This window comes from Scyliorhinus torazame, chromosome 20 (genome assembly GCF_047496885.1).
Source record: "Scyliorhinus torazame isolate Kashiwa2021f chromosome 20, sScyTor2.1, whole genome shotgun sequence".
Taxonomy (NCBI): domain Eukaryota; kingdom Metazoa; phylum Chordata; class Chondrichthyes; order Carcharhiniformes; family Scyliorhinidae; genus Scyliorhinus; species Scyliorhinus torazame.
In genome coordinates this window covers 42,055,643-42,079,763 of record NC_092726.1, presented here as the reverse complement: position 1 = coordinate 42,079,763, position 24,121 = coordinate 42,055,643, and the positions used below count along the sequence as shown (strand labels likewise).

The window sequence follows — 24,121 nt, the reverse complement described above, 5'->3', positions numbered from 1 at the left end:
TACAGGCGCTGGTCGAGCTGGTGGTCCCACGGGCCATCCATCTGGTCAGCAGGAAACGACTGCCGCTCCTCCAGCCTGGGTATTCTGCTGCGGGGAGGCAAATTCACCATCTCCGACGTTAAGGAGGTGGTGGGCGGGCGCCTCCTCGTAGCAGACGTGAAATACAAAAACACCCCTCTCAGATTTATTAATGTGTACGCCCCGGCCGTAAAAAGTGAGCGGCTGGCAGTTCTTCAGCAACTCCCAATGCTGTTGGCCACCTCCAAGCCGGTCATCCTGGGTGGTGACTTCAACTGCATCATCGATGCGGCTGGACGATCCAGCAAAGCCGACAGCAAACTAGACGCCACTTCCAGACTCCTGATGGAAACGGTAAAAGACGCCAAGCTGCTCGACGTCTGCAGCAACCCTGCAGACGGCGCGCAGCGTAGATACACATGGTCACGGCCAGAGGGTCCGTCCGCTCCAGGATAAACGTCTTTTTTGTGTCCCGAGCTTTCACGGTCAGGTCCACCGACGTAACGCCGGTGTTCTTCCCTGACCACTGCCTCCTACTGGCCGACTGCCACCTGCAGGAAGACCAGGGGGTAGGCAGGGGGACGTGGAAGCTAAATGTAAAACTGCTGACCCCTGAGAACATCGAGGAACTCAGGAGGGATTACAAAGGTTGGAGAACCGTGAAACCCCTCTTTGAGGCCCCACATCTCTGGTGGGAAGCAATCACGGGGAATATCAAGAAGTTTTTCATCCTCAAGGGCGTTCAAAAGGTGAGAGAGAGACGAGGGGTCATGTCCAGGCTCCAGAAAAGTATGCAAAATTTGCTCCAGCTGCAGTCGATGGGGGTGGATGTCAAGGAGGATCTCCAAGAGGTGAAGAGCCAGCAAGCCTCGCTCTACACCTCGGAGGCCTCCAAGGTTATCTTCCGTTCCAGAGTCCGCTCTGTGGAGCAGGACGAAAAGTGCTCACGCTTCTTCTTCCAAAAGGTGCACAGAGAGACCTCTGTGATCAGCAGCCTGAAGGAAGAAGATGGCTCTGAAAAGTCATCGCAATCTGACATCCTGAGGATCAGCCAATCCTTTTATGCCGGACTGTATGACCTGAAGCCAACAGATAGCACTGTTTCCCAGACCTTCCTGTCGACTATCACGGAGGTCAGAGGCGACAGCGAGCTGGAAAACCTGGACAAACCACTAACTCTGGACGAGCTGACAAAGGCCGCCAAGTCCTTCGAGACGAGTAAAACTCCCGGAAGCGACGGCTTACCGGTTGAGTTGTATTCGGCTCTGTGGGACTGGATGGGCCCAGACCTGCTGGAAGTGTACGAGAGTATGCTTCTGGAAGGCAGCATGTCAGAGTCCATGAGGAAAGGCATCATCACCCTCATCTACAAGCAGAAGGGGGAAAGGGAAGAAATTCGAAATTGGCGACCCATTTCACTGTTGAATGTGGACTACAAAATTCTAGCAAAGGTCATCGCCAATCGGGTCAGGTCTGCTCTGGAGTCGGTGATCCACCCTGACCAGACCTGTGCTGTACCCGGCAGGAAGATCTCTGATAGCCTCGCGCTACTCAGGGATACGATCGCCTACGTGCAGGACAGGGGGGTGGACATTTGCCTCATCAGCCTTGACCAGGAGAAGGCTTTTGACAGAATATCGCACACCTACATGATGGATGTGCTCTCCAAAATGGGGTTTGGGGAGGGAATTCGCAATTGAATCAAACTGCTCTACACAAACATCTATAGCGCAGTCTCAATCAATGGGTGGGAATCAGAAAAGTTCCAGATCAGATCTGGAGTCAGGCAGGGCTGCCCTCTCTCCTCTGCCCTTTTTGTGTGCTGCATAGAACCTTTTGCCGAGTCCATCAGGAGGGATCCGGGTATAAGAGGAGTGACGATCCCAGGCAGTGGAGGCATGCAAGTCAAGGCCTCCCTGTACATGGACGATGTTGCCGTCTTCTGCTCGGATCCTGCGTCTGTACGCAGGCTCTTGACCACCTGCGACCAGTTTGAACTGGCCTCTGGAGCCAAGGTAAACCGGGGCAAGAGCGAGGCCATGTTCTTTGGGAACTGGGCCGACCGGTCCTTTGTCCCCTTCACTGTCAGGTCAGATTACCTGAAGGTGCTGGGGATATGGTTCGGAGCTGCTGGGGCGTGCACCAAAAACTGGGAGGAGCGCATAGGAAAGGTAAGACAGAAACTGGGCTGGTGGGAGCAACGCTCCCTCTCCATTGCGGGCAAAACCCTGGTCATCAGGTGTGAGGTACTCTCGGTGCTACTGTACGTGGCGCAGGTCTGGCCCATAACCCGACCCTACGCCACAGCAGTCACCCAGGCCATCTTCAAATTTATCTGGCGATCCAAGATGGACCGTGTCCGAAGGGACACCATGTACAAACCTCTGGAGAAGGGAGGGAGAACGTACCCAACGCCTCCCTCATCCTGTTGGCCACCTTTGTGTCCAGCTGCATCAAGCTGAGCGTGGACCCCCAGTACGCAAACACCAAGTGTCACTACATACTGAGGTTCTACCTGTCCCCGGTGTTGCGAAGGATGGGCCTGGCCTCATTGCCGCGGAACGCTCCAAGTAGTTGGACCGTACCGTACCACCTGTCCTTTGTGGAAAAGTTTTTGAAGGAAAACACCTTTGACCACAAGGCAATGAAGCAGTGGTCAGCACGTAATGTCCTCGAGGCCCTCAGGGAAAAAGAGACCGTGGAGGACGTTGGATGGTTCCCTGAGCAGACTGCCAGAGTCATCTGGCAGAACGCCTCATCACCAGAACTTTCAAACAAGCACCAAGACCTAGCTTGTCTGGTGGTGAGAAGTGCCCTCCCTGTCAGATTCTTCATGCACACCCGAAGGCTCTGTGCCAATGCACGCTGCTCTCGGAGTGGCTGTGGGGGAAATGAGACGGTCACACACCTCCTTGTGGAATGTGCCTTTGCAAAGAGGGTCTGGAGAGAGATGCAGTGGTATTTGTCAAGGTTTATCCCAAACAGATCTGTGACACAGGACTCTGTGCTCTACGGACTGTTTCCAGGGACACACACCGAGACAAATATCAACTGCTGCTGGAAGGTCATCAACTCGGTAAAAGACGCTCTTTGGTCTGCCCGAAACTTGCTGATCTTCCAGTGCAAAGAATTGTCCTCGACCGAGTGTTGCAGACTGGCACATTCCAAGGTCCAGGACTACGTGCTGAGGGACGCACTCAAGCTTGGGGCAGCTGCCGCCAAGGCGCAATGGGGAAACACCACTGTGTAAAGTCTTTCCAGCAAATGTATACCGAGGGGCGGGTAACAGTGTAAAGCCCCCTCGGTCTGGGCAACCAACACTCCAATGTATAAAATCAACATGCCACTGTAAATATTTCAGAAGGAATTGTAATGTAAAGAGTGATATGTGTACGACAATATCAAAAGTGAATGAAAGAAAGTCAAGGCAGCATGTAACCCTGCCGGAAATGTACAGTCAAGACAATTTGAAATGTTTCTGTAATGCTCATGATAAATTTTTATGAATAAAGTATATTTTTTGAAAAAAAAAAAAAATCTGTTCTTATCAGTTTAATATCTGATATGTCCTCAATATGGAGACCGAATATTAAATTGATTTTTAGGACTCGGAGATGGTTCAGGGGCTTGCTCCTTCCGCTCCACGCATCAACCTGGGCTTGCAGTGCTTCCAGGAATGGTGCCTTCACCCCGCTTTGGGGCGGAAATGTATAAAAGCAGAAAATGCCGCAAAACCTGCCTACCCCTTTTCTCTGTTGTCCAGTTGCTTCATCTTGACCAATTTAAGGCATTTCAAGCTCCAAAGCATTGCTAGCTTTTCTGCTGGCGGGAGCTTCGTGCACTAATGTTGCGAGTCGATGGACTCGAGGACTTTCGGCAGCCAGGCTCCGTTTTCAGCTGATATGCAGCACAGATTTCCTGCTGCTTTTTACAGGCCACTCACCCTCACCCTCGGATGCCGACTTGCCTTCTCCTCACTTCAGTTACCACATCCCTTCATCCTGCACAACGGGATACTGTTGCGACAGACTGAACGGTATCCTGTTTGGATGTAGGTATACCTTCACGGCGTCTCTTTTCGTTCTCCTGACTCCACGACCAACACGCCAGGGTGGAGCTCAGGGAGACTAGACATTGCCCTCTGTTGGATTCCGCCAGTACTTGCTGTTTGCACGGATTGCCCTTTGTTCGGCAAAGGTGGAGATGACTTCGACTCCCTCTGTTGGGTGTCACTGGGCCTTCACAGCGTCTCCATTTCATCTGGTGACGACAGGGGACGGCTTGCCAGACGATGTCTTCCTGTTGTGTTTTACTGGTTCTGCATGCTCAGACTCCACCGTGCTCGGCCAAGCTGGATGTCTCTTGTCCAAGAGTGAGCGTAGACTAAAAGTTCCAAAGCACAGTCGAGCGCAGCAAGGTGCACCTGAATGTCGGTGGACGAGGAGGACAAGAGCCATTGCCGGAAAATATGGGCCATCGCTTCTCGGCCTTTTGGTTCAGATCAAGTGTAATATCTGTTCTTATCAGTTTAATATCTGATATGTCCTCCATCTGGGGACCGAATATTAAATTGATTTTTAGGACTCGGAGATGGTTCAGGGGCTTGCTCCTTTCGCTCCACGCATCAACCTGGTCTTGCAGTGCTTCCAGGAATGGTGCCCTCTCCCCGCTTTGGGGCGCAAAATGTATAAAAGCAGAAAATGCCGCAAAACCTGGCTTCCCCTTTTCTCTTTTGTCCAGTTGTCTCATCCTGACCAATTTAAGGCCTTTCAGGCTCCAAAGCATTGCTAGCTTTTCTGCTGGCGGGAGCTTCGTGCACGAATGTTGCGAGCCGATGGACTCGCGGACTTGCGGCAGCCAGGCTCCGTTTTCAGCTGATATGCCACACAGATTTCCTGCTGCTTTTTACAGGCCACTCACCTTCACACTCGGATGCCGACTTGCCTTCTCCTCACTTCAGTTACCACATCCCTTCATCCTGCACAACGGGGAAGTGTGGCGACAGACTGAACGACATCCTGTTTGGATGTAGGTACACCTTCACGGCGTCTCTTTTCGTTCTCCTGACTCCACGACCAACACGCCAGGGTGGAGCTCAGGGAGACTAGACATTGCCCTCTGTTGGATTCCGCCAGTACTTGCTGCTTGCACGGATTGCCCTTTGTTCGGCAAAGGTGGAGATTACTTCGACTCCCTCCGTTGGGTGTCACTGGGCCTTCACAGCGTCTCCATTTCATCTGGTGACGACAGGGGACGGCTTGCCAGACGATGTCTTCGTGTTGTGTTTACTGGTTCTGCATGCACAGACTCCACCGTGCTCGGCGAAGCTGGATGTATCTTGACCAACAGTGAGCGTAGACTAAAAGTTCCAAAGCACAGTCGAGCGCAGCAAGGTGCACCTGAATGTTGGTGGACGAGGAGGACAAGAGCCATTGCCGGAAAATATTGGCTATCGCTTCTCGGCCTTTTGGCTCAGATCAAGTGTAGTATCTGTTCTTATCAGTTTAATATCTGATATGTCCTCAATCTGGGGACCAAATATTAAATTGATTTTTAGGACTCGGAGATGGTTCAGGGGCTTGCTCCTTCCGCTCCACGCATCAACCTGGTCTTGCAGTGCTTCCAGGAATGGTGCCCTCTCCCAGCTTTCGGGCGCAAAATGTATAAAAGCAGAAAATGCCGCAAAAACCTAGCTTCCCCTTTTCTCTCTTGTCCAGTTGTCTCATCCTGACCAATTTAAGGCCTTTCAGGCTCCAAAGCATTGCTAGCTTTTCTGCTGGCGGGAGCTTCGTGCACGAATGTTGCGAGCCGATGGACTCGTGGACTTGCGGCAGCCAGGCTCCGTTTTCAGCTGATATGCCACACAGATTTCCGGCTGCTTTTTACAGGCCACTCACCTTCACACTCGGATGCCGACTTGCCTACTCCTCACTTCAGTTACCACATCCCTTCATCCTGCACAACGGGGAAGTGTGGCGACAGACTGAACGGCATCCTGTTTGGATGTAGGTATACCTTCACGGCGTCTCTTTTAGTTCTCCTGACTCCACGACCAACACGCCAGGGTGGAGCTCAGGGAGACTAGACATTGCCCTCTGTTGGATTCCGCCAGTAGTTGCTGTTTGCACGGATTGCCCTTTGTACGGCAAAGGTGGAGATGACTTCGACTCCCTCTGTTGGGTTTCACTGGGCCTTCACAGCGTCTCCATTTCATCTGGTGACGACAGGGGACGGCTTGCCAGATGATGTCTTCGTGTTGTGTTTTACTGGTTCTGCATGCACAGACTCCACCGTGCTCGGCCAAGCTGGAGGTTTCTTGACCAACAGTGAGCGTAGACTAAAAGTTCCAAAGCACAGTCGAGCGCAGCAAGGTGCACCTGAATGTCGGTGGAAGAGGAGGACAAGAGCCATTGCCGGAAAATATGGGCTATCGCTTCTCGGCCTTTTGGCTCAGATCAAGTGTAGTATCTGTTCTTATCAGTTTAATATCTGATATGTCCTCAATCTGAGGACCGAATATTAAATTGATTTTTAGGACTCGGAGATGGTTCAGGGGCTTGCTCCTTCCGCTCCACGCATCAACCTGGTCTTGCAGTGCTTCCAGGAATGGTGCCCTCTCCCCGCTTTGGGGCGCCAAATGTATAAAAGCAGAAAATGCCGCAAAACCTGGCTTACCCATTTCTCTCTTGTCCAGTTGTCTCATCCTGACCAATTTAAGGCCTTTCAGGCTCCAAAGCATTGCTAGCTTTTCTGCTGTCGGGAGCTCCGTGCACGAATGTTGTGAGCCGATGGACTCGCGGACTTGCGGCAGCCAGGCTCCGTTTTCAGCTGATATGCCACACAGATTTCCTGCTTTTCTTTACAGGCCACTCACCTTCACACTCGGATGCCGACTTGCCTTCTCCTCACTTCAGTTACCACATCCCTTCATCCTGCACAACGGGGAAGTGTGGCGACAGACTGAACGGCATTCTCTTTGGATGTAGGTATACCTTCACGGCGTCTCTTTTCGTTCTCCTGACTCCACGACCAACACGCTAGGGTGGAGCTCAGGGAGACTAGACATTGCCCCCTGTTGGATACCGCCAGTACTTGCTGCTTGCACGGATTGTCCTTTTTTCGGCAAAGGTGGAGATTTCTTCCACTCCCTCCGTTGGGTATCACTGGCCTTCACAGCGTCTCCATTTCATCTGGTGACGACAGGGGACGGCTTGCCAGACGATGTCTTCGTGTTGTGTTTTACTGGTTCTGCATGCACAGACTCCACCGTGCTCGGCCAAGCTGGAGGTTTCTTGACCAACAGTGAGCGTAGACTAAAAGTTCCAAAGCACAGTCGAGCGCAGCAAGGTGCACCTGAATGTCGGTGGACGAGGAGGACAAGAGCCATTGCCGGAAAATATGGGCTATCGCTTCTCGGCCTTTTGGTTCAGATCAAGTGTAGTATCTGATCTTATCAGTTTAATATCTGATATGTCCTCAATATGGAGACCGAATATTAAATTGATTTTTAGGACTCGGAGATGGTTCAGGGGCTTGCTCCTTCCGCTCCACGCATCAACCTGGTCTTGCAGTGCTTCCAGGTATGGTGCCTTCAGCCCGCTTTGGGGCGGAAATGTATAAAAGCAGAAAATGCCGCAAAACCTGCCTACCCCTTTTCTCTGTTGTCCAGTTGCCTCATCTTGACCAATTTAAGGCATTTCAAGCTCCAAAGCATTGCTAGCTTTTTTGCTGGCGGGAGCTTCGTGCACTAATGTTGCGAGCCGATGGACTCGCGGACTTGCGGCAGCCAGGCTCCGTTTTCAGCTGATATGCCGCACAGATTTCCTGCTGCTTTTTACAGGCCACTCACCCTCACCCTCGGATGCCGACTTGCCTTCTCCTCACTTCAGTTACCACATCCCGTCATCCTGCACAACGGGGAAGTGTGGCGACAGACTGAACGGCATTCTCTTTGGATGTAGGTATACCTTCACGGCGTCTCTTTTCGTTCTCCTGACTCCACGACCAACACGCTAGGGTGGAGCTCAGGGAGACTAGACATTGCCCCCTGTTGGATACCGCCAGTACTTGCTGCTTGCACGGATTGTCCTTTGTTCGGCAAAGGTGGAGATTTCTTCGACTCTCTCCGTTGGGTGTAACTGGGCCTTCACAGCGTCTCGATTTCATCTGGTGACGACAGGTGACGGCTTGCCAGACGATGTCTTCCTGTTGTGTTTTACTGTTTCTGCATGCTCAGACTCCACCGTGCTCGGCCAAGCTGGATGTCTCTTGACCAACAGTGAGCGTAGACTAAAAGTTCCAAAGCACAGTCGAGCGCAGCAAGGTGCACATGAATGTCGGTGGACGAGGAGGACAAGAGCCATTGCCGGAAAATATGGGCTATCGCTTCTCGGCCTTTTGGCTAAGATCAAGTGTAGTCTCATTTGATCGAGGGAAGCTGAGGATTTCGATGACGATCGTGGATTGGAGAACTCGGAGGGATTGAACTCGCCAAAGAAGAAACGTTTGGAGCTTGGCTGATATTGGTGGATCTACATGCTGGCCTAAACCTCGGGTTTAGGCCTAACGCCGATACAGTTTCACACCCAACGTACGAGCTATGGATGCAGCTGCATCCCGACCACCAGGTTGGGGCGTGCGAAACACTGTCCGAGTCACAGTGAAGAAAACGGATGGAGAGTCACCTTTGGACCGGAAACACTTCGTGAAGAAGGTGCTGCTCGAGTGCTGTGGGTTTAAAGCAACAGAGATCTTCTGCTTGCAAAACTTCCCCAAGAATGGTTTCTTTGATGTCACCTTCAAGAGCGTCGCAGCGTGCATCAAATTCTTGAACGTCTTCAAGGAAAAAGGTAACCAGAGTCCCTTGTCGCTCCTGACTACGGAACCTCTGTTTACGCTACCGGCACAGCGAAATCGGGTTGTTACACTGCACACGTACAACCCCCACGTCCCTGTATCTGATGTGCTCACGTTCCTCGCCAGGTACGCTGAGCTGAAAAGTGACAGCGTGCAAGTGAAAGACACCTTCGGCATCTGGACAAGTGAGCACCAGGTCAAGGTGACCCTAAGAACGGACAGCAACGGAGCCATCCTGCATCCCCCCTCCAATTTCGCTATTGGAGTAAATCGTGGCTACCTCTACTACGTGGGACAGCCACGAGTATGCCACACCTGTGGAAAAACGGGGCACGTTGCCGCAAACTGCAGTGTGACCTTCTGCAAGAACTGCAGGCAGGAGGGACACATGACTAAGGACTGCAAAGAAGACAAGTGCTGCAACCTGTGTGGGGAGGCCGGCCATCTTTACAGGGCCTGCCCGAAACGCGGGGCAACATACGCTGAAATCATCAGCAGCGGAGTTAAAAAGGCGACCAGAGAGGAGGTGCATACACCCTCCACCGAAAAAGACACCACGGCTCAGAATGAGAAAAAGCAACAAAAGGGCCCCCAACAAAAAGAAGAGGCCCCAGCACCTCCTGACAACCCAACCCCAGCCCCATCTGATGAGGAACACTCAATGGAAGAGGAAGAGGATGGGACAAAGAATAAAGAGCCCTGGGAAACAGTGAACAGGGACAAACGAAAGCGGAAACAAAAAAACAAACTGAAGAACCCCCCGAGGTTGTAGTGGCAAAAAGCGACACCTCTCAGCCGGCGCACTTAGCGCCGACACCTCATCCGATGAGGGAAAACAGGACAAGAATCGGCCTCAAATAAAGAGGCAAAGCACCAACGTAGAACGGAAGGCACAGACCCCCCCAGACCACCGACCGGGAAGGAAACAAGGTCACAGACCAACCCCCGATAGTAACGAGCAGCAACAACCCAGGTGAAGACCGGCCTGCAACCCCAACACCTACTGACTGCCATGACGAACGCCAGGGCTACATCACCCCCCCCAATGCATCTGCATCAAAATCACGGGGCCAGTACGGACCAGAACAGCTTTCTCAGCCCTGCAACTGTGCTAAAGTTTGCGAGCACCACCGGCATGCTGGGGAACATCGAACAGCTGGAACAGCCAACTGTATAGACTCTAGACTCTTGAGACTGGTAAATCTACCTTTTTTATAATGGGTTTAAAAATTGCATCCATAAATGTGCGAAGCATCAAAGATACTTCGCGGTGTGTAGCCACACTCAACTATTTGGCAAATGTAAAAGCTGACCTACTGTTCCTGCAGGAGTGCGGAATTCCGCACCTCAGCAACTACAGGCGCTGGTCGAGCTGGTGGTCCCACGGGCCATCCATCTGGTCAGGAGGAAACGACTGCCGTTCCTCCGGCCTGGGTATTCTGCTGCGGGGAGGCAACTTCACCATCTCCGACGTTAAGGAGGTGGTGGGCGGGCGCCTCCTCGTAGCAGACGTGAAATACAAAAACACCCCTCTCAGACTTATTAATGTGTACGCCCCGGCCGTAAAAAGTGAGCGGCTGGCAGTCCTTCAGCAACTCCCACTGCTGTTGGCCACCTCCAAGCCGGTCATCCTGGGTGGTGACTTCAACTGCATCATCGATGCGGCTGGACGATCCAGCAAAGCCGATAGCAAACTAGACGCTACGTCCAGACTCCTGATGGAAACGGTAAAAGACGCCAAGCTGCTCGACGTCTGCAGCAACCCTGCAGACGGCGCGCAGCGTAGATACACATGGTCACGGCCAGACGGGTCCGTCCGCTCCAGGATAGACTTCTTTTTTGTGTCCCGAGCTTTCACGGTCAGGTCCACCGACGTAACGCCGGTGTTCTTCTCTGACCACTGCCTCCTACTGGCCGACTGCCACCTGCAGGAAGACCAGGGGGTAGGCAGGGGGACGTGGAAGCTAAATGTAAAACTGCTGACCCCTGAGAACATCGAGGAACTCAGGAGGGATTACAAAGTTTGGAGAACCGTGAAACCCCTCTTTGAGGCCCCACATCTCTGGTGGGAAGCAATCAAGGGGAATATCAAGAGGTTTTTCATCCTCAAGGGCGTTCAAAAGGTGAGAGAGAGACGAGGGGTCATGTCCATGCTCCAGAAAAGTATGCAAAATTTGCTCCAGCTGCAGTCGATGGGGGTGGATGTCAAGGAGGATCTCCAAGAGGTGAAGAGCCAGCAAGCCTCGCTCTACATCTCGGAGGCCTCCAAGGTTATCTTCCGTTCCGGAGTCCGCTCCGTGGAGCAGGACGAAAAGTGCTCACGCTTCTTCTTCCAAAAGGTGCACAGAGACACCTCTGTGATCAGCAGCCTGAAGGAAGAAGATGGCTCTGAAAAGTCATCGCAGTCTGACATCCTGAGGATCAGCCAATCCTTTTATGCCGGACTGTATGACCTGAAGCCAACAGATAGCACTGTTTCCCAGACCTTCCTGTCGACTATCACGGAGGTCATAGGCGACAGCGAGCTGGAAAACCTGGACAAACCACTAACTCTGGACGAGCTGACAAAGGCCGCCAAGTCCTTCGAGACGAGTAGAACTCCCGGAAGCGACGGCTTACCGGTTGAGTTGTATTCGGCTCTGTGGGACTGGATGGGCCCAGACCTGCTGGAAGTGTACGAGAGTATGCTTCTGGAAGGCAGCATGTCAGAGTCCATGAGGAAAGGCATCATCACCCTAATCTACAAGCAGAAGGGGGAAAGGGAAGAAATTCGAAATTGGCGACCCATTTCACTGTTGAATGTGGACTACAAAATTCTAGCCAAGGTCATCGCCAATCGGGTCAGGTCTGCTCTGGAGTCGGTGATCCACCCTGACCAGACCTGTGCTGTACCCGGCAGGAAGATCTCTGATAGCCTCGCGCTACTCAGGGATACGATCGCCTACGTGCAGGACAGGGGGGTGGACACTTGCCTCATCAGCCTTGACCAGGAGAAGGCTTTTGACAGAATATCGCACACCTACATGATGGATGTGCTCTCCAAAATGGTGTTTGGGGAGGGAATTCGCAATTGGATCAAACTGCTCTACACAAACATCTATAGCGCAGTCTCAATCAATGGGTGGGAATCAGAAAAGTTCCAGATCAGATCTGGAGTCAGGCAGGGCTGCCCTCTCTCCTCTGCCCTTTTTGTGTGCTGCATAGAACCTTTTGCCGAGTCCATCAGGAGGGATCCGGGCATAAGAGGAGTGACGATCCCAGGCAGTGGAGGCATGCAAGTCAAGGCCTCCCTGTACATGGACGACGTTGCCGTCTTCTGCTCGGATCCTGCGTCTGTACGCAGGCTCTTGACCACCTGCGACCAGTTTGAACTGGCCTCTGGAGCCAAGGTAAACCGGGGCAAGAGCGAGGCCATGTTCTTTGGGAACTGGGCCGACCGGTCCTTTGTCCCCTTCACTGTCAGGTCAGATTACCTGAAGGTGCTGGGGATATGGTTCGGAGCTGCTGGGGCGTGCACCAAAAACTGGGAGGAGCGCATAGGAAAGGTAAGACAGAAACTGGGCTGGTGGGAGCAACGCTCCCTCTCCATTGCGGGCAAAACCCTGGTCATCAGGTGTGAGGTACTCTCGGTGCTACTGTACGTGGCGCAGGTCTGGCCCATAACCCGACCCTACGCCACAGCAGTCACCCGGGCCATCTTCAAATTTATCTGGCAATCCAAGATGGACCGTGTCCGAAGGGACACCATGTACAAACCTCTGGAGAAGGGAGCGCGGAACGTACCCAACGCCTCCCTCATCCTGTTGGCCACCTTTGTGTCCAGCTGCATCAAGCTGTGCGTGGACCCCCAGTATGCAAACACCAAGTGTCACTACATACTGAGGTTCTACCTGTCCCCGGTGTTGCGAAGGATGGGCCTGGCCTCATTGCCGCGGAACGCTCCAAGTAGTTGGACCGTACCGTACCACCTGTCCTTTGTGGAAAAGTTTTTGAAGGAAAACACCTTTGACCACAAGGCAATGAAGCAGTGGTCAGCACGTAATGTCCTCGAGGCCCTCAGGGAAAAGGAGACCGTGGAGGACGTTGGATGGTTCCCTGAGCAGACTGCCAGAGTCATCTGGCAGAACGCCTCATCACCAGAACTTTCAAACAAGCACCAAGACCTAGCTTGGCTGGTGGTGAGAAGGGCCCTCCCTGTCAGATTCTTCATGCACACCCGAAGGCTCTGCACCAATGCACGCTGCCCTCGGAGTGGCTGTGGGGGAAATGAGACGGTCACACACCTCCTTGTGGAATGTGCCTTTGCAAAGAAGGTCTGGAGAGAGATGCAGTGGTATTTGTCAAGGTTTATCCCAAACAGATCTGTGACACAGGACTCTGTGCTCTACGGACTGTTTCCAGGGACACACACCGAGACAAATATCAACTGCTGCTGGAAGGTCATCAACTCGGTAAAAGACGCTCTTTGGTCTGCCCGAAACTTGCTGATCTTCCAGTGCAAAGAATTGTCCTCGACCGAGTGTTGCAGACTGGCACATTCCAAGGTCCAGGACTACGTGCTGAGGGACGCACTCAAGCTTGGGGCAGATGCCGCCAAGGCGCAATGGGGAAAGACCACTGTGTAAAGTCTTTCCAGCAAATGTACACCGAGGGGCGCGTAACAGTGTAAAGCCCCTCGGTCTGGGCAACCAACACTCCAATGTATAAAACAAACATGACAATGTAAATATTTAAGAAGGAATTGTAATGTAAAGAGTGATATGTGTATGACAATATCAAAATTGAATGAAAGAAAGTCAAGGCAACATGTAACCCTGCCGGAAATGTACAGTCAAGACAATTTGAAAGGTTTCTGTAATGCTCATGATAAATTTTTATGAATAAAGTATATTTTTTTGAAAAAAAAAAAAAAAAAAAAATCTGTTCTTATCAGTTTAATATCTGATATGTCCTCAATCTGGGGACCGAATATTAAATTGATTTTTAGGACTCGGAGATGGTTCAGGGGCTTGCTCCTTCCGCTCCACGCATCAACCTGGTCTTGCAGTGCTTCCAGGAATGGTGCCCTCTCCCCGCTTTGGGGTGCAAAACGTATAAAAGCAGAAAATGCCGCAAAACCTGGCTTCCCCTTTTCTCTCTTGTCCAGTTATCTCATCCTGACCAATTTAAGGCCTTTCAGGCTCCTAAGCATTGCTAGCTTTTCTGCTGGCGGGAGCTTCGTGCACGAATGTTGCGAGCCGATGGACTCGCGGACTTGCGGCAGCCAGGCTCCGTTTTCAGCTGATATGCCGCACAGATTTCCTGCTGCTTTTTACAGGCCACTCACCCTCACCCTCGGATGCCGACTTGCCTTCTCCTCACTTCAGTTACCACATCCCTTCATCCTGCACAACGGGATAGTGTGGCGACAGACTGAACGGCATCCTGTTTGGATGTAGGTACACCTTCACGGCGTCTCTTTTCGTTCTCCTGACTCCACGACCAACACGCCAGGGTGGAGCTCAGGGAGACTAGACATTGCCCTCTGTTGGATTCCGCCAGTACTTGCTGCTTGCACGGATTGCCCTTTGTTCGGCAAAGGTGGAGATGACTTCGACTCCCTGCGTTGGGTGTCACTGGGCCTTCACAGCGTCTCCATTTCATCTGGTGACGACAGGGGACGGCTTGCCAGACGATGTCTTCGTGTTGTGTTTACTGGTTCTGCATGCACAGACTCCACCGTGCTCGGCCAAGCTGGATGTCTCTTGACCAACAGTGAGCGTAGACTAAAAGTTCCAAAGCACAGTCGAGCGCAGCAAGGTGCACCTGAATGTCGGTGGATGAGGAGGACACGAGCCATTGCCGGAAAATATGGGTTATCGCTTCTCGGCCTTTTGGCTCAGATCAAGTGTAGTATCTGTTCTTATCAGTTTAATATCTGATATGTCCTCAATCTGGGGACCGAATGTTAAATTGATTTTTAGAAATCGGAGATGGTTCAGGGGCATGCTCCATCCGCTCCACGCATCAACCTGGTCTTGCCGTGCTTCCAGGAATGGTGCCCTCTCCCCGCTTTGGGGCGCAAAATGTATAAAAGCAGGAAATGCCGCAAAACCTGGCTTCCCCTTTTCTCTCTTGTCCAGTTGTCTCATCCTGACCAATTTAAGGCCTTTCAGGCTCCAAAGCATTGCTAGCTTTTCTGCTGGCGGGAGCTTCGTGCACGAATGTTGCGAGCCGATGGACTCGCGGACTTGCGGCAGCCAGGCTCCGTTTTCAGCTGATATGCCACGCAGATTTCCTGCTGCTTTTTACAGGCCACTCACCTTCACACTCGGATGCCGACTTGCCTTCTCCTCACTTCAGTTACCACATCCCTTCATCCTGCACAACGGGGAAGTGTGGCGACAGACTGAACGGCATCCTGTTTGGATGTAGGTACACCTTCACGGCGTCTCTTTTCGTTCTCCTGACTCCACGACCAACACGCCAGGGTGGAGCTCAGGGAGACTAGACATTGCCCTCTGTTGGATTCCGCCAGTACTTGCTGTTTGCACGGATTGCCCTTTGTTCGGCAAAGGTGGAGATGACTTCGACTCCCTCTGTTGGGTGTCACTGGGCCTTCACAGCGTCTCCATTTCATCTGGTGACGACAGGGGACGGCTTGCCAGACGATGTCTTCCTGTTGTGTTTTACTGGTTCTGCATGCTCAGACTCCACCGTGCTCGGCCAAGCTGGATGTCTCTTGTCCAACAGTGAGCGTAGACTAAAAGTTCCAAAGCACAGTCGAGCGCAGCAAGGTGCACCTGAATGTCGGTGGACGAGGAGGACAAGAGCCATTGCCGGAAAATATGGGCTATCGCTTCTCGGCCTTTTGGCTCAGATGAAGTGTAGTATCTGTTCTTATCAGTTTAATATCTGATATGTCCTCAATCTGGGGACCGTATATTAAATTGATTTTTAGGACTCGGAGATGGTTCAGGGGCTTGCTCTTTCCGCTCCACGCATCAACCTGGTCTTGCAGTGCTTCCAGGAATGGTGCCCTCTCCCCGCTTTGGGGCGCTAAAAGCATAAAATGCCGCAAAACGTGGCTTCCGTTTTTCTCTCTTGTCCAGTTGTTTCATCCTGACCAATTTAAGGCCTTTCAGGCTCCAAAGCATTGCTAGCTTTTCTGCTGGCGGGAGCTTCGTGCACGAATGTTGCGAGTCGAAGGACTCGAGGACTTTCGGCAGCCAGGCTCGGTTTTCAGCTGATATGCCGCACAGATTTCCTGCTGCTTTTTACAGGCCACTCACCCTCACCCTCGGATGCCGACTTGCCTTCTCCTCACTTCAGTTACCACATCCCTTCATCCTGCACAACGGGATACTGTTGCGACAGACTGAACGGCATCCTGTTTGGATGTAGGTATACCTTCACGGCGTCTCTTTTCGTTCTCCTGACTCCACGACCAACACGCCAGGGTGGAGCTCAGGGAGACTAGACATTGCCCTCTGTTGGATTCCGCCAGTACTTGCTGCTTGCACGGATTGCCCTTTGTTCGGCAAAGGTGGAGATGACTTCGACTCCCTCTGTTGGGTGTCACTGGGCCTTCACAGCGTCTCCATTCCATCTGGTGACGACAGGGGATGGCTTGCCAGACGATGTCTTCGTGTTGTGTTTACTGGTTCTGCATGCACAGACTCCACCGTGCTCGGCCAAGCTGGATGTCTCTTGACCAACAGTGAGCGTAGACTAAAAGTTCCAAAGCACAGTCGAGCGCAGCAAGGTGCACCTGAATGTTGGTGGATGAGGAGGACACGAGCCATTGCCGGAAAATATGGGTTATCGCTTCTCGGCCTTTTGGCTCAGATCAAGTGTAGTATCTGTTCTTATCAGTTTAATATCTGATATATCCTCAATCTGGGGACCGAATGTTAAATTGATTTTTAGGACTCGGAGATGGTTCAGGGGCTTGTTCCATCCGCTCCACGCATCAACCTGGTCTTGCTGTGCTTCCAGGAATGGTGCCCTCTCCCCGCTTTGGGGCGCTAAAAGCATAAAATGCCGCAAAACGTGGCTTCCGTTTTTCTCCCTTGTCCAGTTGTTTCATCCTGACCAATTTAAGGCCTTTCAGGCTCCAAAGCATTGCTAGCTTTTCTGCTGGCGGGAGCTTCGTGCACGAATGTTGCGAGCCGATGGACTCGCGGACTTGCGGCAGCCAGGCTCCGTTTTCAGCGGATATGCCACACAGATTTCCTGCTGCTTTTTACAGGCCATTCATCCTCACCCTCGGATGCCGACTTGCCTTCTCCTCACTTCAGTTACCACATCCCTTCATCCTGCACAACGGGGAAGTGTGGCGACAGACTGAACGGCATCCTGTTTGGATGTAGGTACACCTTCACGGCGTCTCTTTTCGTTCTCCTGACTCCACGACCAACACGCCAGGGTGGAGCTCAGGGAGACTAGACATTGCCCTCTGTTGGATTCCGCCAGTACTTGCTGCTTGCACGGATTGCCCTTTGTTCGGCAAAGGTGGAGATGACTTCGACTCCCTCCGTTGGGTGTCACTGGGCCTTCACAGCGTCTCCATTTCATCTGGTGACGACAGGGGACGGCTTGCCAGACGATGTCTTCGTGTTGTGTTTACTGGTTCTGCATGCACAGACTCCACCGTGCTCGGCCAAGCTGGATGTCTCTTGACCAACAGTGAGCGTAGACTAAAAGTTCCAAAGCACAGTCGAGCGCAGTAAGGTGCACCTGAATGTCGGTGGATGAGGAGGACAAGAGCCATTGCCGGAAAATATGGGTTATCGCTTCTCGGTCTTTTGGCTCAGATCAAGTGTAGTATCTGTTCTTATCAGTTTAATATCTGTTATGTCCTCAATCTGGGGACCGAATATTAAATTGATTTTTAGGATTCGGAGATGGTTCAGGGGCTTGCTCCTTCCGCTCCACGCATCAACCTGGTCTTGCAGTGCTTCCAGGAATGGTGCCCTCTCCCCGCTTTGGGGCGCAAAATGTATAAAAGCAGAAAATGCCGCAAAACCTGGCTTCCCCTTTTCTCTCTTGTCCAGTTGTCTCATCCTGACCAATTTAAGGCCTTTCAGGCTCCAAAGCATTGCTAGCTTTTCTGCTGGCGGGAGCTTCGTGCACGAATGTTGCGAGCCGATGGACTCGCCGACTTGCGGCAGCCAGGCTCCGTTTTCAGCTGATATGCCACACAGATTTCCTGCTGCTTTTTACAGGCCACTCACCTTCACACTCGGATGCCGACTTGCCTACTCCTCACTTCAGTTACCACATCCCTTCATCCTGCACAACGGGGAAGTGTGGCGACAGACTGAACGGCATCCTGTTTGGATGTAGGTATACCTTCACGGCGTCTCTTTTCTTTCTCCTGACTCCACGACCAACACGCTAGGGTGGAGCTCAGGGAGACTCGACATTGCCCCCTGTTGGATACCGCCAGTACTTGCTGCTTGCACGGATTGTCCTTTGTTCGGCAAAGGTGGAGATTTCTTCCACTCCCTCCGTTGGGTGTCACTGGCCTTCACAGCGTCTCCATTTCATCTGGTGACGACAGGGGACGGCTTGCCAGACGATGTCTTCGTGTTGTGTTTTACTGGTTCTGCATGCACAGACTCCACCGTGCTCGGCCAAGCTGGAGGTTTCTTGACCAACAGTGAGCGTAGACTAAAAGTTCCAAAGCACAGTCGAGCGCAGCAAGGTGCACGTGAATGTCGGTGGATGAGGAGGACAAGAGCCATTTCCGGAAAATATGGGCTATCGCTTCTCGGCCTTTTGGCTCAGATCACGTGTAGTATCTGTTCTTATCAGTTTAATATCTGATATGTCCTCAATATGGAGACCGAATATTCAATTGATTTTTAGGACCCGGAGATGGTTCAGGGGCTTTCTCCTTCCGCTCCACGCATCAACCTGGGCTTGCAGTGCTTCCAGGAATGGTGCCTTCACCCCGCTTTGGGGCGGAAATGTATAAAAGCAGAAAATGCCGCAAAACCTACCTACCCCTTTTCTCTGTTGTCCAGTTGCCTCATCTTGACCAATTTAAGGCATTTCAAGCTCCAAAGCATTGCTAGCTTTTCTGCTGGCGGGAGCTTCGTGCACTAATGTTGCGAGTCGATGGACTCGAGGACTTTCGGCAGCCAGGCTCCGTTTTCAGCTGATATGCCGCACAGATTTCCTGCTGATTTTTACAGGCCACTCACCCTCACCCTCGGATGCCGACTTGCCTTCTCCTCACTTCAGTTACCACATCCCTTCATCCTGCACAACGGGATACTGTTGCGACAGACTGAACGGCATCCTGTTTGGATGTAGGTATACCTTCACGGCGACTCTTTTAGTTCTCCTGACTCCACGACCAACACGCCAGGGTGGAGCTCAGGGAGACTAGACATTGCCCTCTGTTGGATTCCGCCAGTACTTGCTGTTTCCACGGATTGCTCTTTGTTCGGCAAAGGTGGAGATGACTTCGACTCCCTCTGTTGGGTGTCACTGGGCCTTCACAGCGTCTCCATTTCATCTGGTGACGACAGGGGACGGCTTGCCAGACGATGTCTGCCTGTTGTGTTTTACTGGTTCTGCATGCTCAGACTCCACCGTGCTCGGCCAAGCTGGATGTCTCTTGTCCAACAGTGAGCGTAGACTAAAAGTTCCAAAGCACAGTCGAGCGCAGCAAGGTGCACCTGAATGTCGGTGGACGAGGAGGACAAGAGCCATTGCCGGAAAATATGGGCTATCGCTTCTCGGCCTTTTGGCTCAGATCAAGTGTAGTATCTGTTCTTATCAGTTTAATATCTGATATGTCCTTAATCTGGGGACCGAGTATTAAATTGATTTTTAGGACTCGGAGATGGTTCAGGGGCTTGCTCTTTCCGCTCCACGCATCAACCTGGTCTTGCCGTGCTTCCAGAAATGGTGTTCTCTCCCCGCTTTGGGGCGCTCAAAGCATAAAATGCCGCAAAACGTGGCTTCCGTTTTTCTCTCTTGTCCAGTTGTCTCATCCTGACCGATTTAAGGCCTTTCAGGCTCCAAAGCATTGCTAGCTTTTCTGCTGGCGGGAGCTTCGTGCACGAATGTTGCGAGCCGATGGACTCGCGGACTTGCGGCAGCCAGGCTCCGTTTTCAGCTGATATGCCACACAGATTTCCTGCTGCTTTTTACAGGCCACTCACCTTCACACTCGGGTGCCGACTTGCCTTCTCCTCACTTCAGTTACCACATCCCTTCATCCTGCACAACGGGGAAGTGTGGCGACAGACTGAACGGCATCCTGTTTGGATGTAGGTACACCTTCACGGCATCTCTTTTCGTTCTCCTGACTCCACGACCAACACGCCAGGGTGGAGCTCAGGGAGACTAGACATTGCCCTCTGTTGGATTCCGCCAGTACTTGCTGCTTGCACGGATTGCCCTTTGTTCGGCAAAGGTGGAGATGACTTCGACTCCCTCCGTTGGGTGTCACTGGGCCTTCACAGCGTCTCCATTTCATCTGGTGACGACAGGGGACGGCTTGCCAGACGATGTCTTCCTGTTGTGTTTTACTGGTTCTGCATGCTCAGACTCCACCGTGCTCGGCCAAGCTGGATGTCTCTTGTCCAACAGTGAGCGTAGACTAAAAGTTCCAAAGCACAGTCGAGCGCAGCAAGGTGCACCTGAATGTCGGTGGACGAGGAGGACAAGAGCCATTGCCGGAAAATATGGGCTATCGCTTCTCGGCCTTTTGGCTCAGATCAAGTGTAGTATCTGTTCTTATCAGTTTAATATCTGATATGTTCTCAATCTGGGGACCGAATATTAAATTGATTTTTAGGACTCGGAGATGGTTCAGGGGCTTGCTCCTTCCGCTCCACGCATCAACCTGGTCTTGCCGTGCTTCCAGGAATGGTGCTCTCTCCCCGCTTTGGGGCGCTCAAAGCATAAAATGTCGCAAAACGTGGCTTCCGTTTTTCTCTTTTGTCCAGTTGTTTCATCCTGACCAATTTAAGGCCTTTCAGGCTCCAAAGCATTGCTAGCTTTTCTGCTGGCGGGAGCTTCGTGCACGAATGTTGCGAGCCGATGGACTCGCGGACTTGCGGCAGCCAGGCTCCGTTTTCAGCTGATATGCCACACAGATTTCCTGCTGCTTTTTACAGGCCACACACCTTCACACTCGGATGCCGACTTGCCTTCTCCTCACTTCAGTTACCACATCCCTTCATCCTGCACAACGGGGAAGTGTGGCGACAGACTGAACGGCATCCTGTTTGGATGTAGGTACACCTTCACGGCATCTCTTTTCGTTCTCCTGACTCCACGACCAACACGCCAGGGTGGAGCTCAGGGAGACTAGACATTGCCCTCTGTTGGATTCCGCCAGTACTTGCTGCTTGCACGGATTGCCCTTTGTTCGGCAAAGGTGGAGATGACTTCGACTCCCTCTGTTGGGTGTCACTGGGCCTTCACAGCGTCTCCATTTCATCTGGTGACGACAGGGGACGGCTTGCCAGACGATGTCTTCGTGTTGTGTTTTACTGGTTCTGCATGCACAGACTCCACCGTGCTCGGCCAAGCTGGAGGTTTCTTGACCAACAGTGAGCGTAGACTAAAAGTTCCAAAGCACAGTCGAGCGCAGCAAGGTGCACCTGAATGTCGGTGGATGAGGAGGACAAGAGCCATTGCCGGAAAATATGGGTTATCGCTTCTCGGCCTTTTGGCTCAGATCAAGTGTAGTATCTGTTCTTATCAGTTTAATATCTGATATGTCCTCAATCTGGGGACTGAATATTAAACTGATTTTTAGGACTCGGAGATGGTTCAGGGGCTTGCTCCTTCCGCTCCACGCATCAACCTGGTCTTGCAGTGCTTCCAGGAATGGTGCCCTCACCCCGCTTTGGGGCGCCAAATGTATATAACCAGAAAATGCTGCAAAACCTGACTTACCCTTTTCTCTCTTGTCCAGTTGTCTCATCCTGACCAATTTAAGGCCTTTCAGGCTCCAAAGCATTGCTAGCTTTCCTGCTGTCGGGAGCTCCGTGCACGAATGTTGTGAGCCGATGGACTCGCGGACTTGCGGCAGCCAGGCTCCGTTTTCAGCTGATATGCCACACAGATTTCCTGCTGCTCTTTACAGGCCACTCACCTTCACACTCGGATGCCGACTTGCCTTCTCCTCACTTCAGTTACCACATCCCTTCATCCTGCACAACGGGGAAGTGTGGCGACAGACTGAACGGCATTCTCTTTGGATGTAGGTATACCTTCACGGCGTCTCTTTTCGTTCTCCTGACTCCACGACCAACACGCTAGGGTGGAGCTCAGGGAGACTAGACATTGCCCCCTGTTGGATACCGCCAGTACTTGCTGCTTGCACGGATTGTCCTTTTTTCGGCAAAGGTGGAGATTTCTTCCACTCCCTCCGTTGGGTGTCACTGGCCTTCACAGCGTCTCCATTTCATCTGGTGACGACAGGGGACGGCTTGCCAGACGATGTCTTCGTGTTGTGTTTTACTGGTTCTGCATGCACAGACTCCACCGTGCTCGGCCAAGCTGGAGTTTTCTTGACCAACAGTGAGCGTAGACTAAAAGTTCCAAAGCACAGTCGAGCGCAGCAAGGTGCACCTGAATGTCGGTGGATGAGGAGGACAAGAGCCATTGCCGGAAAATATGGGCTATCGCTTCTCGGCCTTTTGGCTCAGATCAAGTGTAGTATCTGTTCTTATCAGTTTAATATCTGATATTTCTTCAATATGGAGACCGAATATTAAATTGATTTTTAGGACTTGGAGATGGTTCAGGGGCTTGCTCCTTCCGCTCCACGCATCAACCTGGGCTTGTAGTGCTTCCAGGAATGGTGCCTTCACCCCGCTTTGGGGCGGAAATGTATAAAAGCAGAAAATGACGCAAAACCTGCCTACCCCTTTTCTCTGTTGTCCAGTTGCCTCATCTTGACCAATTTAAGGCATTTCATGCTCCAAAGCATTGCTAGCTTTTTTGCTGGCGGCAGCTTCGTGCACTAATGTTGCGAGTCGATGGACTCGAGGACTTTCGGCAGCCAGGCTCCGTTTTCAGCTGATATGCCGCACAGATTTCCTGCTGCTTTTTACAGGCCACTCACCCTCACCCTCGGATGCCGACTTGCCTTCTCCTCACTTCAGTTACCACATCCCTTCATCCTGCACAACGGGATACTGTTGCGACAGACTGAACGGCATCCTGTTTGGATGTAGGTACACCTTCACGGCGTCTCTTTTAGTTCTCCTGACTCCACGACCAACACGCCAGGGTGGAGCTCAGGGAGACTAGACATTGCCCCCTGTTGGATACCGCCAGTACTTGCTGCTTGCACGGATTGTCCTTTGTTCGGCAAAGGTGGAGATTTCTTCCACTCCCTCCGTTGGGTGTCACTGGCCTTCACAGCGTCTCCATTTCATCTGGTGACGACAGGGGACGGCTTGCCAGACGATGTCTTCGTGTTGTATTTTACTGGTTCTGCATGCACAGACTCCACCGTGCTCGGCCAAGCTGGAGGTTTCTTGACCAACAGTGAGCGTAGACTAAAAGTTCCAAAGCACAGTCGAGCGCAGCAAGGTGCACCTGAATGTCGGTGGACGAGGAGGACAAGAGCCATTGCCGTAAAATATGGTCTATCGCTTCTCGGCCTTTTGGCTCAGATCAAGTGTAGTATCTGTTCTTATCAGTTTAATATCTGATATGTCCTCAATCTGGGGACCGAATATTAAATTGATTTTTAGGACTCGGAGATGGTTCAGGGGCTTGCTCCTTCCGCTCCACGCATCAACCTGGTCTTGCAGTGCTTCCAGGAATGGTGCCTTCACCCCGCTTTGGGGCGGAAATGTATAAAAGCAGAAAATGCCGCAAAACCTGGCTTACCCTTTTCTCTCTTGTCCAGTTGTCTCATCCTGACCAATTTAAGGCCTTTCAGGCTCCAAAGCATTGCTAGCTTTTCTGCTGTCGGGAGCTCCGTGCACGAATGTTGTGAGCCGGCGGACTTGCGGCAGCCAGGCTCCGTTTTCAGCTGATATGCCACACAGATTTCCTGCTGCTCTTTACAGGCCACTCACCTTCACACTCGGATGCCGACTTGCCTTCTCCTCACTTCAGTTACCACATCCCTTCATCCTGCACAACGGGGAAGTGTGGCGACAGACTGAACGGCATTCTCTTTGGATGTAGGTATACCTTCACGGCGTCTCTTTTCGTTCTCCTGACTCCACGACCAACACGCTAGGGTGGAGCTCAGGGAGACTAGACATTGCCCCCT

General features: G+C 52.1%; 15 non-coding genes and 1 pseudogene across 15 annotated transcripts; all 16 read left to right on the top strand.

Moving 5' to 3' along the window:
- The first annotated feature begins 3,531 nt into the window (after positions 1-3,531).
- LOC140397289 (U2 spliceosomal RNA) lies at positions 3,532-3,708 on the top strand (annotated as a pseudogene).
- A 785-nt stretch (positions 3,709-4,493) lies between these two features.
- On the top strand, positions 4,494-4,684 carry LOC140397692 (U2 spliceosomal RNA). The gene has a single exon (XR_011937124.1). It is a non-coding gene; the product is annotated as a U2 spliceosomal RNA (small nuclear RNA).
- A 785-nt stretch (positions 4,685-5,469) lies between these two features.
- LOC140397557 (U2 spliceosomal RNA) lies at positions 5,470-5,660 on the top strand. The gene has a single exon (XR_011936991.1). It is a non-coding gene; the product is annotated as a U2 spliceosomal RNA (small nuclear RNA).
- A 787-nt stretch (positions 5,661-6,447) lies between these two features.
- On the top strand, positions 6,448-6,638 carry LOC140397440 (U2 spliceosomal RNA). Its single transcript, XR_011936879.1, has one exon. It is a non-coding gene; the product is annotated as a U2 spliceosomal RNA (small nuclear RNA).
- A 785-nt stretch (positions 6,639-7,423) lies between these two features.
- LOC140397774 (U2 spliceosomal RNA) lies at positions 7,424-7,614 on the top strand. Its single transcript, XR_011937203.1, has one exon. It is a non-coding gene; the product is annotated as a U2 spliceosomal RNA (small nuclear RNA).
- A 6,147-nt stretch (positions 7,615-13,761) lies between these two features.
- On the top strand, positions 13,762-13,946 carry LOC140397148 (U2 spliceosomal RNA). Its single transcript, XR_011936726.1, has one exon. It is a non-coding gene; the product is annotated as a U2 spliceosomal RNA (small nuclear RNA).
- Positions 13,947-14,731: 785 nt separating this feature from the next.
- Positions 14,732-14,922, top strand: LOC140397490 (U2 spliceosomal RNA). Its single transcript, XR_011936926.1, has one exon. It is a non-coding gene; the product is annotated as a U2 spliceosomal RNA (small nuclear RNA).
- Positions 14,923-15,708: 786 nt separating this feature from the next.
- On the top strand, positions 15,709-15,899 carry LOC140397540 (U2 spliceosomal RNA). The gene has a single exon (XR_011936975.1). It is a non-coding gene; the product is annotated as a U2 spliceosomal RNA (small nuclear RNA).
- Positions 15,900-16,676: 777 nt separating this feature from the next.
- Positions 16,677-16,867, top strand: LOC140397652 (U2 spliceosomal RNA). Its single transcript, XR_011937085.1, has one exon. It is a non-coding gene; the product is annotated as a U2 spliceosomal RNA (small nuclear RNA).
- Positions 16,868-17,644: 777 nt separating this feature from the next.
- On the top strand, positions 17,645-17,835 carry LOC140397627 (U2 spliceosomal RNA). The gene has a single exon (XR_011937060.1). It is a non-coding gene; the product is annotated as a U2 spliceosomal RNA (small nuclear RNA).
- A 785-nt stretch (positions 17,836-18,620) lies between these two features.
- On the top strand, positions 18,621-18,811 carry LOC140397820 (U2 spliceosomal RNA). The gene has a single exon (XR_011937248.1). It is a non-coding gene; the product is annotated as a U2 spliceosomal RNA (small nuclear RNA).
- Positions 18,812-19,596: 785 nt separating this feature from the next.
- Positions 19,597-19,787, top strand: LOC140397751 (U2 spliceosomal RNA). The gene has a single exon (XR_011937180.1). It is a non-coding gene; the product is annotated as a U2 spliceosomal RNA (small nuclear RNA).
- Positions 19,788-20,565: 778 nt separating this feature from the next.
- Positions 20,566-20,756, top strand: LOC140397475 (U2 spliceosomal RNA). Its single transcript, XR_011936911.1, has one exon. It is a non-coding gene; the product is annotated as a U2 spliceosomal RNA (small nuclear RNA).
- Positions 20,757-21,534: 778 nt separating this feature from the next.
- Positions 21,535-21,725, top strand: LOC140397752 (U2 spliceosomal RNA). The gene has a single exon (XR_011937181.1). It is a non-coding gene; the product is annotated as a U2 spliceosomal RNA (small nuclear RNA).
- A 785-nt stretch (positions 21,726-22,510) lies between these two features.
- On the top strand, positions 22,511-22,701 carry LOC140397599 (U2 spliceosomal RNA). Its single transcript, XR_011937032.1, has one exon. It is a non-coding gene; the product is annotated as a U2 spliceosomal RNA (small nuclear RNA).
- A 784-nt stretch (positions 22,702-23,485) lies between these two features.
- Positions 23,486-23,676, top strand: LOC140397205 (U2 spliceosomal RNA). The gene has a single exon (XR_011936758.1). It is a non-coding gene; the product is annotated as a U2 spliceosomal RNA (small nuclear RNA).
- Positions 23,677-24,121: the final 445 nt, after the last annotated feature.